Here is a 13,096-nt window from a genome sequence, read left to right as displayed (position 1 = left end):
AGGATAGAGGAGCATTGATTAGTCCACTCTCTGCCTGCAGCACCATTGCAGCCTGGCCAACCCCAGCTTAGGAACACCTCACAGGGCACATCCGAGTTGTGGTCCTCGAGCCGCAAGACACTCAGTCAAAGCAGCAAGGCCTCATCCCCTTGGCCAGCTCTGGCGTCATTGACAGTTGGCACTCAGACTCTAGCACCCCTGAGCTCCACGGGGGGACGGCCACACCTTAACACTTCACCACACCGACCAATGCCAAGACAGTGCTTACCCTTCCTGAGGGCAGCAGGCCATTGAACCGGTTTCAGCATTGCACCCATGTGTGCCACATCATGTCATAGCTGCTCACCAGTGCTGCCACCTCCCCCCATGCCCTCTTTGTGAGGTGCAGTGGCCTCCTCCTCCCATCTCTGGGGACAAGGGTGTCCCTCTGGGCAGCCACCTCCTCCAGCAGGACCACGAGGCACTCATTTGAAAAGCATGGGGCCGAGTCCCCACCCAACCTGCCCTCCTGTCTGGCATCTCCAGCCACACTCGACTCCATCTAGACAATGCAGAACAGGTATCCTTCAGTGGCAGCCTCTCTGGGGCTGCCTGGGCCACTTTTAAACCAGCCACTGGGTCACCATTGGACCCCGCGGCCGCCACGCCCTCAGCCCGCTTGGCCCTGCCTGACCAGTGAAGGGCCGCGTTTCATGTTCGCTGGGCCTTAATTGGCCTGCTGACTGGGCTGATCGTGGGTGGTGGGTTGTTTCCTGACTGCCTCCTGTCCCTCCGACTGTGCACGCCAATCTCAAAATTCTGCCCTTGAGAAGCCCTAAGAAACTCTGTAGTGCTACATTTTCTCCATAATTGGTCTAAGATGCTGCATGTGATTGTTTGAAGAACCAATATCTATGAGGGCATGTTTACTATTGCATCTCTATTCAAGATTAGTGGGAATGTACCAGATTTTATGAATATGTAGAAAAAGAGGCCATAAAAGACCATTTGGCTCATCAAGCCCACCTCATTCAGCCAATTGTAAAACACCAAGCATCGTTTATCCAACCCTAGCAACATCATATCTTGAGAGACACAAAAAGAAACAGAAAAAGACTCCTAACCAATTCAGGAAAACCTATGGGAAATTCCTACGGCAATCATGCAAGTTCCAGGAGATTGCAGTTGCTCATGTTTCATCACAATTATCATTCCCAACAAAATTTGACACAGAGCCATGTAAGAAGATATTGGAAGAGGTGACCAAAGGTCAAAGACATAGCTTTTATGAAGCAACTTAAAGAAGTATAGAGACATGGAGAGATTTAGGGAGGAAATTACAAAGTTTAGGGCCTAGGCAACAGAAGGCATGGCCACCACTGATGGGGTGATTAAAAATTGGGGACGTGCAAGCGACCAGATTTGGAGGAGCACTGAGATCTTGAAGTGTTGTAGTGCTGCAGGAGGTTACACAGACAGAGAAGGGACAAAGCCATTGGGGGGATTTGAAAACAAGGATGAGAAATTTAAAAACAGTATTGCAAGACTGGAAGCCAATATAAGTCAGTGAGGCCAGGGGTGACAGGCGAATGAGACTTCGGGCAAGTTGGGATATGGGCAGCATAGCTTTGGATAAGCTCAAGTTTATGGAGGGTGCCGGGTGAGTTTAGAGATAATAAAGGATGAATGGTGAAACAATAGCAGATGAGCTGAGGCAGGGGTGAAATTCAGTGGTTTTTATGGAAGTGGCAATAGGCGGTGAAGCAGAAATAGTGTTGGAAGCTCATCTCAGGGTTAAATAGGATGCCAAATTTGTGAGCAGTCTTGTACAATCACAGACAGTGAACAGAAGTTCTGGTGTTGTGAAGATTGCTGCATTTTCACTTCAAATACTGCAAATTGTCCCAATGAATATGGAATTTGTTTTTCCTTCATCTATGCCCTTATTAAACATGACTTGTGCCAAGCCGGAATGTTGTTACATCTACTGTAGAGCCCAAATTTTGTAAACTTACCTATTGGAATCATTTAGGTATCGCACTTCCTGGTTTCAGTGTGATCCAGAGTCAGGTTGTTGACCTGACTCTCAAGTAAGACAAAAACAGAATTACCTGGAAAAACTCAGCAGGTCTGGCAGCATCGGCAGAGAAGAAATCAGTTACCGTTTCGAGCCTTCATGGCCCTTCGGCAGAACTGAAGCATAGTTAGGAGAAGGGAGAAATATAAACTGGTTTAAGGTGGGGGGGGAAGAGAGAAGTTGAGGGTGTGGTGATTGTGGAGATCACCACACCCTCAACTTCTCTCTTCCCCCCCCGCCCCCCCCCCCACCTTAAACCAGTTTATATTTCTCCCTTCTCCTAACTATGCTTCAGTTCTGCCGAAGGGCCATGAAGGCTCGAAACGTTAACTGATTTCTTCTCCGCCGATGCTGCCAGACCTGCTGAGTTTTTCCAGGTAATTCTGTTTTTGTTTTGGATTTCCAGCATCCGCAGTAGCTTTTAGCTTTTTGTTTTTATCTCAAGTAAGACTGCCACTTTCACAGTGGCGGACAAACAAAGTCACTTTGCATTGATGCAAAAGTGGTAGCATAACAGCACTGACAGTGACTGAGTTATTCCTTGCTTACATTGAAAACTAAAATGAATGCCCATATAACCTACCTTCTACTCTCAATAATAGAAAGATGAATTGCATAGCTCTTATGAAACAAAATGGCTATGTCTTGAATTAATCAAAAATACATTTGAAAAGATTTCATATGGTGCACTCTATTACAACATTGTCCTTTCATCTCAAGGGCCTCAGTTTGAGTTCAATCCAAATTAATGGAATGACAGTGCCTATCTCTCGTGCTTGTCAGGAACCTTTATGATATGAATTTGGATACCAGTTCCTAAGGGAGATGGGCCGCACTAAGAAACTTTTCACAATTTGCCAATAAAATAACAGCCTCACTAAGATATGCTGTTCAGAAGGAAATGGAAAATCTCACACTGCTGCTGTGAGATGCACTTCTGAGGCTGCAATTGAAACATAGGCTGGGATTTTTCGGATGGCAGGGTTTCCTGTCCAACCATCCGACGAGTCAGCGGGGAACACATCCCCACCGACACTGTCTGCTCCGCAGCGATTTCATGCCCCTTGTTTGGGAGGAAGTCCCACCTTAGAGATCTGCCGGCCAATCTTATTGGCCAGCAGCTCTCTAGTCCCTACAGCGCCAGAAGCTGCAGTGGAGAGGACTAGGACTGCATGCAGTCCCCAGAGCCTAAGTCCCAGAATTCCAGGTAGAGCTGGGGGTCTCAGGGCGAGAAGGGTAAGAAAGGCCTGGGGGCAGACAGTGAGGGATTGGAGTGTAAGGGAAGAGACTGGAGGAGGTCCTGAGGCTACTGGACCTTAAGGAGGGGCACCCGAAGTTAAAAGGGGTCTTCTTGTAGGAGGCACCCCTCCTTCCCGCCTGAGGCCTGAACCTAATTATTGTTGGACTTCCCTCATACCTGGGAACTCCTCCCATTAGCCAAAAAATTGAGGCTGGGCGGGAAATGGCCCTTAAGTGGTCAATAATTAGCGACTTAAGGGCCTCAATCAGGGAAAGGACAGACAGCCCACCTGAGGCCCCGACCATCCCAGCTTAAAGTTGCAGAGAGGTCAGAGTGGGTGGAAACCCAGCGAGAAGCCCATCCGAAGAATTTTACGCTCACCGCTCCTCCTACAAACCCACCAGCCAGAGAGTGTAAACTTCAGACCTCAGTCCTGCAAATCATTGTATAGCTGAAAAATCCTTTACTGTAACAGGAGGTGAAATTTTTCTGCACTAAAATCTCTCACTGCGATGGGCATAAAAATCCCTCCAAAAATGAAAGTTAAATTACATGTAATTACAACAAAGAATTAAATATCTAGTTTCATTATCCACAATGATAAGGATATTTAAAAGAAAGATACATAGATATTTATGACACTTACATTGTGTTTCAATTTAAAAATCTCATTATTAATTTCAACAAACACCGTCACAAATGCAGAACAGAACCTTTACTTCAAATTATGTCATAAATGGATGTCAAACCCATAACCTTAAAAATCTGTTTAGCCAAAACCAAACATTACATTAGACTTTTGGCACTCAATAGGCTTAAGGTATGAAACATGTCTGAATCTTATTTTTAGCATTTTGAAGCTCATAAACATAAGAAATTTAAATAATATTGAAAAGTTAGTCACTCATTGCTACATAGAAAGATAAACCATGTTTACCACTCTATTTCTATATAGCTGTACAGGTAGCTATGGCAGGCACCTCAAAGCACTACATAAGTACCACCAGAAGTACTTTTGTAAGATCCTCCAGATCTGTTGGCAAGAAAGGAGGTCCACTGCAGCATTCTCTCCCAAGCCAACATGTCCAGCTTCAAGGCGCAAATCACCCAAAACCAGCTCCACTGGGCAGGACATGTTATTCTTATGCCTGACACTAGAATCCTGAGGTAACTGCTCTACTCAGAACTTGGTCACGGCAGGAGACTTTAAAGAGGGCAATGGAAACACTCTAGGGGTGTCCTGAAAACATCCCAAAAGAGGTCAAACATCTCTGCCAACTCATGGGAATGCCTGGTTTGTGACTGACCAAAATGGGGAAGGTTAATTTGAGAAGGCACTGAGCACATTGAGAAATGTGGTCGGGAACATGCAGAGGCAAAATCAAGGTGTTGGAGAGAGTGTACAAACCTCCAAACAACTCATCTGCTGGACACTCCAAGCACCACCTGCCACCTGCCCCACATGTGGCAGAATCTGTAGATCACATATTGGACTTTACAGCCATCTTAGAAGCCATCATATCAGAGTGGAAGCAACTCATCCTCTATCCCAAGGAACTACCTAAGAATAAGAAGATATAGCTGTACATGAATGTGATGTCATATATGTCCAGTGTGAAGATGTTAAATGGGCGGATAAGTATTCACTCCAGAAAACATATACCTGATCTGGGCAAAAAAAATTCAACACAACTTCTATTGTACATATTTCATGATCCAAGCAAAACAAAATTGAAAATCCTCAACCCAAGCATAAAATGGAACAGAATTATCTGCATTGAACACTCTGGCCTGAATATAGCTAATCCACTGCCAATTTTCACTGATAACATTGTTATACTGCAGCTACCAGTTTGACACTGATGTCTCTGTTACATTTTTGGCTTTTACTCTTGTTATTTTTTCAAGTTCAGCATCTCAGTCCACTTCCATTTTCACATCAAGGTTCCCTATGTACAAAGTACACCTTTACTTGCCCAATGACTAGGCAATTGAGCTTAGTTATTGAACAGAGAACTCTTGGCATTTTTTTCAGTATATTGGTTAAATTAAGATCTTTGTGAACTTCAGAACAGAACAAAAATTTCACTAGACCATCACTGGACAAACTGCCAAACAGATTTATTAAGCAGTTATTGGATAAATTAACAGAAAGATTGACACATTGTAGATATGATGATAGGATGAGATGAAGTAAGGTGGGAGGAGGCTTGTGAGTCACATAAACTCCAGCATAGATCTGCTGAGTTGATTGGCCTGTCTTTGCGCTATTAATTTTATGTAGATTTACAGCAATTATTGGCCACTTGTCCCTCCTTGAATATTGTAAGGGTGGTCATGTAAATGTAAACTGGACCAGACATTGCATCCCTAAATTTTAACCTTTATGTGAAAGTTTGTTGCTAACCAGCCATAGAGTCTATCTGGCCTTTCGCTCCCTCTCTCTCTGATGACTTTAGATAAGCAGTTCATTTGAAACAAGAATGGCTGAGAAACTCTTAAAACATCTATCAAGACCAATGACATCCAAACATGTACCTTCCAAACTCAAAATAAACTACCTATGAAATATATACACAAACAAAATCCACAAATTCTTGTTTCTGAATTGATTGGGTGGACTCCCCTGCAAGCTACCTGCAGCACAACACCAATATTCTGGGCTTCAAGTATCAAAATAAATTTAGCAATTTTCTGAGTGAAATGGATTTCGAATCCCATGTGTACTGTAACCATAAGACAAACAATACCATAACATATCATGAACAAAATGGTTCATTTTTGTTCCAGGATCTTTTGAATGCTAAATGATATTGCCAGCTCCACAGCATTCTCCGGTCAGGAAAAGGTGTGTTCATGCAGGCATGTTTGTGTAGAGTCCTACTCACTGCAGTTCAAATGCTGGTTACATTTTTAATGTTAATAATGAGCTCTCTGATAACTTAAAAAAGTCAAAAGCTAGGTTAAAAGTTCACTTTGCACTACTTGCAGAAATACTGAAGCTGGTGTGAAATTAAAACGATGTAAAACTGTTTTCTTTAGATGGTCTCATAATATTTGCTAAAATACAATGTGACATCAGGTTTGACAACTTTATTCTTGGGTTATATCATAAAGTTTACATGGATATGAAACTGAAACAGTTTCATATTAATGTAGAATATTCTGATCTATTTCAAACAGTAAGAATTTAGAGTGGCATTTTTGTGCCACACATAGGTTTACCATTTGAATTTCCAATTATATGTATTGAATAAGGAATTACTGATTAATTACTAAACAGGAAGTGGCAGAAAGATATATCACTGAGTTACTTCTTTAATTGATGAAATCCAGAATTCAAAATAATCCTGCTCTAAGCATTATATGTTGTGGAAAATTCATGAGGCTTTTATAAAGAATTCAAATTTAATTTGCCTATTGATAACAATCCGAAATGTTGAATAGCAATGATGGTATCAAGCAGTATTCAAAATTATCTGCTAATTGACATTTGTCATCAGCAGTCTGTAATATTAATAACCCACAATGTACAAAGTGGCTGTTAATATTAAACCATCATGGTATGTTTAAATAGGTCAATACCTCATTTAAAATAATGCACCGGTATATTACAATTATTAACTGTAGTTTTGGAGCCATTAGTTATAGATGAATTGCTAAATGTGCAGCTGCCTTCTCATGAGCTTCAGAAGTGCTCAATGTTCAATGTGCCTTCTATCTGTCTTCAGGGAGCATGTACATTCTCTCGTGTATCTGTAACGCTTGGGTCAATAGTTTACCACTATTTCCCCAGACTGTAAACAATATTTGTATTATGCACTCGAATCCACACCATCCCATTCTAAAACAAGCAACATCTGACAAGGTCCTGACAATGAAACATAGGAAATGTTATCAAATTGGAATTTTCCTTCCACCCAGGATTTGGTCATCCTGTAAAACAACTACACAAGTCGGAGGTCACAACTATCAGCTACACTGTGACTATGTTTTAATATATTTTACACAGAGGCCCAACGAAAAAGAGCAGAACACTTTCTGACTATAGCAGAGAAAGACTGACTTTCTGTAAATCAGATAGGAATATACGTAACGAAAAATTGAAACAAGGGATCAAAAGAATGTTCTGTTTAAAGGATTATTTTGCATGGAAGAAGAAAGCGTTAGCTGCTTGGTTTATATCTGGAGTGGGAATAGTGGAAAGATAAGATGACCTATGACAGTACTAGCGCCAACTCTATCTTTGTTCATTCTCCTTGTTTACCTTCCGGAGAACATGAGAAGATACGGTATCCCGTTTACTTGTATATATTTGGATTTAGACAAAAGCTGCGCATTATAAGGCATCTAAAGATGAAGAATGGGTTTTGAAAAAATTATAAGAGGCTTATCACTTCCCCACACACAAAGAGAATGTTAAATCAAGGTTCTAGGTCCGTTGAAATATAGCAAGGGAAGAAGACACATTCGTTTATGGGGAGCAGCCAATGGAAGCAATGAATATACCAATAAATTGCAAACATTTAATCTAGCTGTAGGAAATGCGTTAAAAATATAACGAAATGCTTCAATTTTGCAAAACATGCCCCGTGCCACTTGGATCTGGCTTTAGTTTTAAGACAAAGTCCAAATGTGTTAAATTTTGCACCTTCAAATTGTTCCATGAGGTCTATCCAATGTTTTCGATTTTCAGAAGTTATTGATTGTCACGTGAGAGTACATTTGTAAAATAAAACACCGGAACATTTACTTATCCAATAGCCGAAATGTTTGAAGCCTATTTTTGTGTTGAAGCATCAAACTAAGTGACCTTTGCAAACGCGAACACAATGAATTTATTTTTTAAATGGCCCGCTTTTATTGCAGCTGTTATTACAAACTCTTCACAGTTAGCCCACACACAAATATCAAATTAGACTTCCCTGCATTGATGGCAATATGTTTAGTCCTGGCCAACATTTCCAAATCTTTCATCAGTGATTCGTCAAAACGCTCTGTTTCAACGAATGTTTGCAACATTACAAACTATATATATATATATATATATATAAAATACATATCTACTTATATATCCAAAAAGTATTAGCACTATTATGATTATGTTGTTGTTGTCAACATGACTTCTTGAGGCTTCAAGGTGAGATGTCCCACCTGTAAAGTCAGCGCTGAAACATCGCAGTGGTCACGAAGGTTTCATTCACCTTGGCTCTTTTATGTAACTGCTTTATATTTAATCTTTATAAATTTTAAGACCTGTCATCTGCTTCGAAGTTTGTGATTGCGAACGTTAAAAGCAGGAATTGAGCCGTAAGCATCAGATCCCGAAGAGCACTCTCAAATTCATGCAGCAGCAAACCTTAAAATATAAACCGACCATCGATTTTCACCTGAGGAAGTGGCTCAGGGCGCGCTCTAATATATTACTCCGAATAAATTTGTAAACAGATTAACACATAATTTGTATATATATAATAATAGTCCTATACTATAAGGAATAAAATGAAGAATCCACATGTGTGAACTGCATGTAACACTTACACGAAAGCAGTATCAATAATTGCTTGTAATATGTCGACTCATTAAATGAACTGCGCGGGAAATAATTATCCATTAAATTCTATTTGATTACTTTGCCAATAATGTTACGTTAAAGCTTCTTTCTCAACAAACATCTGAATGGTGGCAACAGATAGTGTTTTACTATTCTTATGTTAAAGGCTGCAACAGTAGAACTGTACAGTCAAATCTTCAACTGTTTAAGTGATGTGGTTATTCTGAAAGTCGGGAAGAGCATTCAGCACTCAGATTTGCTTGATAATTTTTTTAATGTATAATACCATTCATTAAAAAAATCGTTTGACGAATCAGTGTCCCCGCTTTGTCTACAGATTTCTTTGAAAAGATAAAGGAGGTGCTGATTCCAAACTCGACCGTTTCAACTCATCAAATTGTGATTTAACACCTTAACCAATAAGTTGAATAGTGATATATAATTTTCACAGTGAGGGTGTTTAAATTTATGTTAGGAGTGATCATTCAGATTCGAATCTAGTCCCAAATTGAGTTACATAGATGAAACACCCCCTCCCTGTGAATCATTGATGCTGCTTCCTTTTGTGGGGCATAATGCGGACACTAAGCAATATATGCCTCCATAGAATTAATTCATATTGGAATTTCAGAAAGTGGCATTGGCTGGCCCTTTTTTAATGTTTCTACACCATACGATATTCAATTAGCCTAAAAGATCTATCACTAACTTTGGTTAGTTGTATTTCTGATTGAGGAACAGAACACAGCAAAATGTGCACCTGAGTCAAACAAGTTATAAAAGGATGGTGTAATCTGTACCTTGCGTGCGTTTTGTCCCCCTATTCAGTTCGAAACACACCATCAGGCAGATTAATATCCACTGAAACTACAAGAGGATTGTTTGTAGTTTCAGTACTTTTGGAAAGCCTCCCCAACCTATCATTTCGAGAGGGACCCAGCCTCGCTTTATTGATAAGTTTATCAAAGTATCTTCACTTTTCTACTGGAGGATATTGGTTTTATGTAATCAATTCTTATTGGATAAAAAAAGGACCTCCGACATTTCCAAACAGATGGTGGGTGCTATCTGTTGAAGTGCAGGGCGTACCCTTGTCCTATTTGGAAATGTATATTCTATAATTGCCGTTTAAAGGCATATTCCGTGCACCCGGTGATCCCTAAAACTTATTTATCAACGTGTATGGCTATAGACCGCGCTGCCTCTGATTCATTTTCAATCAATCGGGGCTCTGACTCTAGTTCTCAGGGGCAGCTTTGGAAATGAAGTTATGCGTTCACTTGAATGTGCTGACGCGATGTAGACATCTTTTCACTAAATGTTTTATTAAACGCGGAAGACTAGAACTAGGGGAAGAAAAGAAACGCTCTTTAAATTCGTAATTAGAATATTTCAATATCACCCCCACATCTACATACTGCAAAAGTGAAACTCTGAGCAGACCCATTCCAACTCGGTCACCTGATCTAGGTTTGAAATATGACATTCGCAAATATATATATGTATTTTCAGCAGTTTTAATTTTAATGACAGATTGTTTATTTTAATTTAAACGATCATTTTAACTCACTGTAACATTGGCTGTGCGCAATTTGACTCAATACGGAAGGAATCCCCAGCTGAACTAGGGTAGTGATTGAAGGCAGAACACATTGTTGGTTTGCAGGTTCTAACCCAAAGCTTCATTTTTTCAGTGTCGATTGCATTGCAGAAGCTTGGGGAATTTAAGTAAGGAAAACGAATTATATGCCACTGGATTTAAAACGGATCTGTCATATAATATAGTAGCCGGAAAATGGATTTGTTAATGATGTTGCTAAGCCGCAGTGTACACTGTAAACGTTGCCAGATGGCGAACTGTTAGACTTGTAGTTCTAACTGTACGTGCCTCCAAGTGAATAAGTAACGCACGAACACGAAGAAACAACCTTCACTGGAACTATAGCATCGTTCATTTGAAAGCACATCAACACACTTAATCTAGTTTGTCACAGTTAGAAACATGGTTTAAAGGGAAGCCTGAACACAAATTGAAACATCAAATAATATTTTGCATATGCACAAACACCGCACCGCGACTTTGATATATTAGGAGGATTAAATTGTGCTAAGATCCAACTGTAAGTGCTTAGGGAATGTGAATGTTTTGATGTTATTTTCCTTTCTTCCCTGCAGCCTGTTAAAATGTGAGAGAGCTCGCGGATGGGGAGACAGTACGGCGTCCAGCGTTCATTCCTGTGTGCCATTCTTTAACACTGCTATCAGAGAAGAACACACACAGCTTGTTCTGTTTAGTCCAGCCACCTCATCACTCTTCTGCTGACCGCGGCAGCACAACAATCTCTACAGCTCCATGAGCCGTCCTCAGCTGCAGGAAAGAGCCAGACACTAAAGCTAGTATGAAATTCTCAGGCATCGTCTTCTGCTCAAAAATAAGCAGCAACCCCCGCCCTCCCCTCCACATACACACACACACAGCTGGGCGACTCGTTTCAATCTTCGTCAACACGAAACAATCAGAATTAGACTGAGCAAGACTATATACACCGCCCGGCAAACAAAAAAACAGTTACAGTCCCATTTTTCAAGGTAATACAATCAATTGCTATTTGTATAATATCAGTTACAGTATATCACCCTTTACAAGATCAAGCAGACTTCTTCAGCACTAAAAGTAATAATCCGATTAGAAGATAACATTATGGCCCATTTTAGAAACCAAGTTACTTAGAAAAGCTTGTGAGAAGTCATTCTTATTCTTCATGAAGATGACAAGCTGCAAGGATATTTCATACAGTTGCATATACCAAGGTGCACTCATACTTCAATATTTGCCACGCGTTAGAGGGCCAATCGTTGTGAATGCAAACTGCGAAATTACATCATTTTACAGAATTAATGCACAAAATACAATTCTATACATCGGTCAAGTGCACTGAAAACCTATCAAACATCAATTATCTGATCGCATTACAAGCTCCACACTAGCGTGCGAGTGTATACACATACAGTCATACGTATGAGGAGCTTTAAATGTACAAGACTCGTATAACTATTTCTATCTGGTACCAATAGTGCATTTTAACTTTACTGCACCTGACATCGAAAGCCCAGACTTTTTTTTCTGATCACCTTAATCTTTGAGCTGTTTGGGATGCTGGGAAATGTACCTAACAGTTACTTCTGAAAGCTTCAAAAGAAAAACGAGTCATTGTTAATGGCTGCCCGATTCATAAAGTAACCAGACCCCGTAAACACAAGATCGGACTTATTTTCACCTAGGAGACACAAGATCATCCCACAATTTCATTCAAAGCGATTTAGCCACTGTCGTGATTATTTGACGAGTTGTTTATTTCAATTTGCACTTTGCTCAATGTCCAGTCTGTGTAATGAACTCCGGCAGTAAATTATCACTTACTTGAAGCTTGAAAGAAGGATCCCTGTAAGGCAATGGAAGGTGTCAGGCCCCTGTCGCTCAGATGCTTTAACTAAACCTTTACAAATGGTTCGAATGCAGTCGCAGACAAATTAACAGGGCAGACCATTGATTAATAAGAACTTCTTATGCAACAAACGGCAGATACAGAAAGATTTGTAACTCCCTCACAGGACTGGACGTAAGGATTTTTCAAAACTGATAACGAAATCAAAAGTAGGTCTCGGAAAACGACTATTGCATAATTGCAGCCGCAATACAAACCACTTAAGTGTCGGGATAAAATGCTCACATTCCTAGTGATATGGTGGCGCTTTGACTATCGATATTTCTGAAAGTGTAACGGCAAGTATCGATCGGCCTTTGTGTGGGATATACAGGCGGCAAATGGAGATAACTGCATTGTTGCTATTTAGTAAAGCCAGGGCTCCTCCGAGTAGGAACAGACTGAAAACTCTTGCAGCAAGGAATAGAATTCCAAAAGATGGAAATCAAACTTTAGCGATTTGGGGAATCTATATTCTGTAAAGATGAATGCACTGTTATAGTATAATATCCTGCTGGCTTGTAACAAGTAGTAAGAACACAAAGATCGGCTTGTCATTTATTGGAACAAATAATAATTCCTAGATTGGGTCATTGTTTTTTTTATTTGAAATGTTTTATTCACTTGTTCACGGCCACTGCAGTCACTGGACCTTCACAATTGTTTACAAAAGTAAAACACATGGATAAACAATTTAAACCGAAACCTTGCCTTGTTCTCGTCTCTTCAAGTGATTGCCTTTGTTGAAGTTGTGTGTGTGT

General features: G+C 40.4%; 1 long non-coding RNA gene across 3 annotated transcripts in view; it reads right to left on the bottom strand.

Moving 5' to 3' along the window:
- The window catches only part of LOC144679641 (uncharacterized), a 234,115-nt gene extending 221,067 nt beyond the window's left edge, over positions 1–13,048 (bottom strand). For all 3 annotated transcript variants that reach the window (XR_013576386.1, XR_013576384.1, XR_013576385.1), the window contains exon 1: positions 12,272–13,048. This is a non-coding gene — a long non-coding RNA (uncharacterized LOC144679641). The remainder of the gene's footprint in view (positions 1–12,271) is intronic.
- Between the last annotated feature and the right edge of the window lie 48 nt (positions 13,049–13,096).

The sequence above is a fragment of the Cetorhinus maximus genome, chromosome 4 (assembly GCF_964194155.1).
Source record: "Cetorhinus maximus chromosome 4, sCetMax3.hap1.1, whole genome shotgun sequence".
Lineage (NCBI taxonomy): Eukaryota > Metazoa > Chordata > Chondrichthyes > Lamniformes > Cetorhinidae > Cetorhinus > Cetorhinus maximus.
This window is presented reverse-complemented; position numbering and strand designations above follow the sequence as displayed.